Consider the following 5,870-nt stretch of genomic DNA (forward strand, 5'->3'; position numbering starts at 1 on the left):
TACCTGCCTCCAGGGCATACCAAGTGTCATTGCGCGTGCAGAGAGCACAGAAACTTAATTATTCTGCTCTTGATGGAGTATTTCCAACCAGGAAGGGTAGGGAGTAAGAAAAACAAACACAAATCATCAATGTACATGGACAAAACCTAAAAGAGGCCATGCAGGCAAGAAAAGAAAGGCTGGTTTGTGGTGGTGTCTGGGTGGCTCTAAAATGGTTTAGGTTGAAGTTGTTGCTTGAGGGGTAATGAATCAGGGTTTCACGAGGCCAGGGCTGACTTCGGATTCGTTGTGGGGCTGAGGCTGGTCTCGACTCTCTATCCTCCAGCTCTGGCTCATGAGCACCGGCTCTAGGCCTGGGCTGAGCACCAGTGGTATTACCTGGTACCAGTTGTGAGGCCTTCCTCAGTTCTTTTTCCCTCTCAGGCTGTTCCCTCGAGGGACTGTGAGAATAAGTCACTGCTTTCTGTTCTGCTGCCTCAGGAAGTGAGCAGAGCGTCTGACACAGTGCCGAGCACTGAGGAGCAGTCAGTGCGGATGTAGGATTCCAGATGTCCGTCTCTGTCTTTTTAAGCTGTTTCTGCCTGGTTAGTGCTAATTCTAGCCACATGTTCGGTATGAAGGCGTGCAATCCCATGTCACAGTCCTAATCCAAAAGATCTGGAAAGAAATCTCAATTCTGAGGTGAACGATTCCTCAGTCTGTGATAATGTTGCATCTCTTCGTTTTCTTTTAACCGAGTCATAGCCTAATTCCAAAATCAAACAATCTCATTCAAACTTCTGCTACCAACTTCAAGACTCGAATCGAGCCAAATCCACACACAATACATATGCATCAGGGGTCATTAATGAACCAACAGCAACAACCAATTAGAGAAATAATGCGATATGAAGGAGTGAGACTTACCACAGCCACTGTCACTGCCTTCCAGAAGCTTCTGGGCATTGTAGTTTGCTAAAGACTTAGGAGATGAAAATCTGTAGTTGTTTCTCTATTTTCAGGTCTGTGGCTGAAAATTGTTTTCAAATGTCTTTCTTTGGTGAGCTCAGAGGCAAAATAAAAACCAGTAGTGTGCAAACATCTCTCTTGTTTGCAGTGTCTCATTATACATTAAACCTATCTCAGAATGCTGCTCTAATTATACATCTGTGGGGGAAGTATTGTCTTCCACCAAGGCATGCTCTTTATTTGGTCAGACAGGAGATTTGGGGGGGTGGGGTGGGACCAGAAAGACAATCTTTGTTTTCCTAGTGGGAGTCAAGTGCGCACTGAGGAAATATTTGTCGTGCTTGCTACATTTTTGTCATAGCCTTGTCTAACGGAACCAGGGGGACCAGCCTAGATGGGAGAAGAATGGTCACTGTGTATGGCAGCGGGGAAGGTCCCCCGGCTGCCCAATTCTCCTCCTCCTCGAGGACTGCCAGGACAATCTGAAAACACAGCTTTGCTGCTTGTTTGTTTGATGTTGATTCTGTTGTCATTGGTTTTCTTTATTTCTGAGGCAAGGTCTCTTGATGTGGCCGAGGTTGTCCTCAAACTTAAGAATCTCTTGAGGGCTAGGTATCCAAGTGTGCACCACCATACCTAAACTTCCCATTTTCTTGAGATCTTAGACTACTTCTTGACATTCATGCTTTCTAGGGTTTCTCCTCCCAAAGCACCCATCTTAGGGTTTTACTGCTGTGTGAACAGACACCATGACCAAGGCATCTCTTATAAGGACAGCATTTAACTGGGGCTGGCTTACAGGTTCAGAGGTTAAGTCCATTATCATCAAGGTAGGAGCATGGCAGTGTCCAGGTAGGTATGGTGCAGGAGCTGAGAGTTCTACATCTTCATCTGAAGGCTACTAGGAGAAGACTGGCTTCCAGACAAGTAGGACAAAGGTATTAAAACACAGGCCCACAGTAACACATCTACTCCAACAAGGCCACACCTACTGCAACAAGGTTACATCTCCTAATAGTACCACTCCCTGGGCCTAGCATATACAAACCATCACATTCCACTCCCTGGGCCCCATAGGTTTGTTCAGACACAATTATGGGAGTCATACATATAATTTTAAAACATTTATAACATTTATTCCAACTTCAAAAGTCCCCATAGTCTATAGCTGTCTCAATAATGTTCAAAGTTCAATGTTCAAAGTCTCTTCTGAGATTCATGTAATCATTTAACTGTAACCCCCAAAGCAAGACAGGAAACCAGCTGGGCAAACTCCAAACTCTGCATCTCCATGTCTGATGTCAAAACTTTCTTCAGATCTCCAACTCCTTTTTCATCTTTGTTGACTGCAACAGACTTCTTTCTCCTTGGCTGGTTCCACCTCCTGTTAGCAGCTGAGGAGCAGACAGCCTGTGGCTCTAACATCTTTAACATCTTGGGACCTCCAAGTCAACTTCAACTTCACAGCTTCTGTTCCAATATCTGGGATACACACATGAGCTTCTGGCTCCTCCAAAGAACCTGGGTCACATCTCCAGCTCTGTCCTCTGTAGCTCTAGGCTCTGGTTGACACCACTCCCCTGCTGCTACTGTTCTTGGTGATCATCCCATGGTACCAGCATTTCCAATCTACTGGGGTCTTCAACTACATCTAGGCTTCACCAATAGCCTCTTATAGGCTCTCTTTATAGTGCCAAGCCTCAGTTTCTTTGCAATAACCCCCTTCAGTCCTGGGCTATTAACTGTAACTGAGGCTGCATCTCACCAATGGCCTTCCCTGGCCTCTCACAGTGCCGAGCCTCAGCTGCTCTCCACGGCCCCTTCATGCCTTCAAAAGCAGTACCACCTGGGTGACTCTTACACATCACCAAGTCCAGCCTCAGCATGAGGTACAACCTTGGCTATCTCTGGAGCACAGCTTCTTTGTGCTCTCAGAAAACACTTCCCAGATTTCACCTCAGTGATGCTGGTCTCTTCTAAATCACCACTAATTTCTTAGCTCCAGCTGACCAGCATCGATTGTCCCAGTGGTCCCTTCTATTTTTTTTTTTTTTTTTAATGTATGTGAGTACACTATAGCTATCTTCAGACACACCAGTAGAGGGCATCTGATCCCATTACAGATGGTTGTGAGCCACCATATGGTTGCTGGGAATTGGACTCAGGACCTCTGGAAGAGCAGTCAGTGCTCTTAACCACTGAGCCATCTCTCTAGCCCAGTCCTTTTTATTCCTAACTCTAAAGCCAGAGCTACATAGCTGAAGTTGCTGTGTTCTGCTGCTTGCTGGAACTGGAACATTCGCCCCCCCACACACACACACACTTTATTCTATTACCACTCCCTCACTTCATAAATTTGGATGTCCTGGACCTTGCTCTGTATATTGACCTTGAACTCAGAGATCTGCATGGCTCTGTATCCTGGGATTAAAGGTACATGCCATCATGCCTGGACCTAAACATAGCTGGGTGAGATTTTGCCCCAAAGTCCCACTCCCTGGGCCAAGCATATACAAACCATCCTAGCACCCCAATAGCAGGGTTAGACTAGTCCAATCAGACTAGCCCAATCCTGTACCTTTTGTACCTTGGCACTGTTAAGAATTTATCTATATCCTCATTGTCTCTCAACATACAGCGTGTGGTAGTCTGAATGTGAACTGTCTCCCATAGGCTCAGGTACTTGATTTTGTTCTCGGTTGGTGATGCTGTGTGCTGGAGGAAGTCCATCACTGGGTGTGAGATTTGAGAGATCACAGTCTTACTTCCAGTTCACTCTCTGCTTTGTGTGTGGCATTATATGTGTGATCTCTGGGCTTTCTGCTTTGGCCTCTGCCACCATGCCTTCCCTGCCTTACTGGACTCTCCCTCTGGAAACAGAAGCCAAAATAAACTGTTTCTCCTATAAGTTGTTTTTGGTCATAATGTTTTATTCACAGTAAGAAAAAGTGATGGGCACACAGCATAAACAGTTCCTTATTTGTGAAAACTCTTCCAGATTTATTGTCCATAATCTCTGGATACCCCCCAACTTTTGCCTGAACTCCTCTCTGGGCGCTTAGTCAATACTCCCTTGTACTTCTGACATTTCAAGTCTTGAAGGTGAGGATGTAATCCATGGTAGAGTAATTGCCTAATATGTCCATGCTCCTGTTTCAACCCTTATATGCTAAAAGACTACATATATATGGTTTAATTAACTACGTCTTTTTTATCCTACATCTCTTCCAGTTGTTAGAGATAGCAGACATTGTATCATAGGAACAAAAATTATGAGTACGGCTGTTGTTCGTTGTTTTATTGTTTGCAACTAATCATTTCTTCCCTCTGACAAATAGATTTACAAATCCCCACTGACTTAGGTCTTGAATACATTACTTTATACATGGAATATTCACAATGCATCATTTCTAAACAGAAGCTGTTAGACAAGTCCCAAGATTCACAGAGTCCCCTAGTTCTTGTACCATTTACCATAAGAAAAACATGAAAAGGACTGTGATGGTTTAAATATGCATGGCACAGGGAGTGGCTGTTGGGAGGTGTAGCCTTGGAGTAGGCATGGCCTTGTGGGTGTGGACCTTAATATTCTTGCCCTAGCTGCCTGGGAGCCAGTATTCTGCTAGCAGCTTCCAGATGAAGATATAGAATTCTCAGCTCCTCCTACACCATGCCTGCTTGGACACTGCCATGCTCCTGCCTTGATGATAATGGACTGAACCTCTGAACCTGTAAGCCAGCCCCAATTAAATGTTCTTTTTAAGAGTTGCTGTAGTCATGGTGTCTGTTCACAGCAGTAAAACCCTAACTAGGACAAGGACCAATACTGTAGTTCAGTGGCGGAACATAGCTTAGCATGTGTAAGGTTCTAGACTTTTTCTTCAATACTAGAGGAGGAAGGGGAATGAAGAGGGAACCTGTGAAGTGAACCCTGGAAGAAAGTCTCACATATAAGCAGTCTATAAAGCATGTCTGATGGGACTGGAGAAACAGCTCAGCTGTTAAAGACTCACTGTTAATCCAGAGGACCTAAATTCAGTTTCCAGAACTTGTGCCAGGAACGCCAGCTATGGAGCTCCCAAAGCCCTCTTCTGGCCAGCACTACCTACAATCACAGAAACCCATGCCATCTCTCTCTGTCTCTGTCTCTCTCTCTCTGTCTCTCTCCCTCCGTCTCTCTCTCTCTCTCTCTCTCTCTCTCTCTCTCTCTCTCACACACACACACACACACACACACACACACACACAGACACACACACAGACCACACTTGTATATACATATAAAAATAAATCATAAGGAATCCTGGTGAGGAAGTGAGACAAGGAATAAGAAAAGCCATTGGGTTAAATAAGTTCCTATTGGGAAGACAGGCTCAACTGCACTAAGATAACTTCTGGAAAAGCCTCTGATGCCTAAGGAAGATCTCACGAGGCCTAACCCTTTCTCAAATAAGAAGTCATGCTTTCTACAAGCTCTAACCAGAACAATAAACAATGCAAGCAAGTGAAAGCAGTGGCCTGAAGCCACTACAAAAGGGGCATAAAGCATGCATACTCTAAATAAAGTCTAAAGACCAGAAGAAGGTGGGCTCACACCGCTCCGGGTTTTCATCTGAAGGTCATGTGTAAGCAGCCCCATCCCATTTGACTGAAACTAATGGAACTCAGTTTTTCTACTTGAGCGAATAGAGAATGAAGTTCAGATCAGTTACATAACCCAGAAAGTGTCAAAAAGAGTCCAAGAGGAATCCAGGAAGGGGGATACCTGAACTGTGTTTATAAGTCTACCCAAATCACTGTCCTGTGCAGGAAGAAAGCCAACTAGCACATCTCACCTAAGGACCAAAAGAAGGAACAGACGTCTGAGCTGTGGTCATAGTCAGTTCACCTTGACAATGAACAATCTTTGGAGAAACAGAACC

Source organism: Micromys minutus, assembly GCF_963924665.1.
Source record: "Micromys minutus genome assembly, chromosome: 21".
NCBI lineage: Eukaryota > Metazoa > Chordata > Mammalia > Rodentia > Muridae > Micromys > Micromys minutus.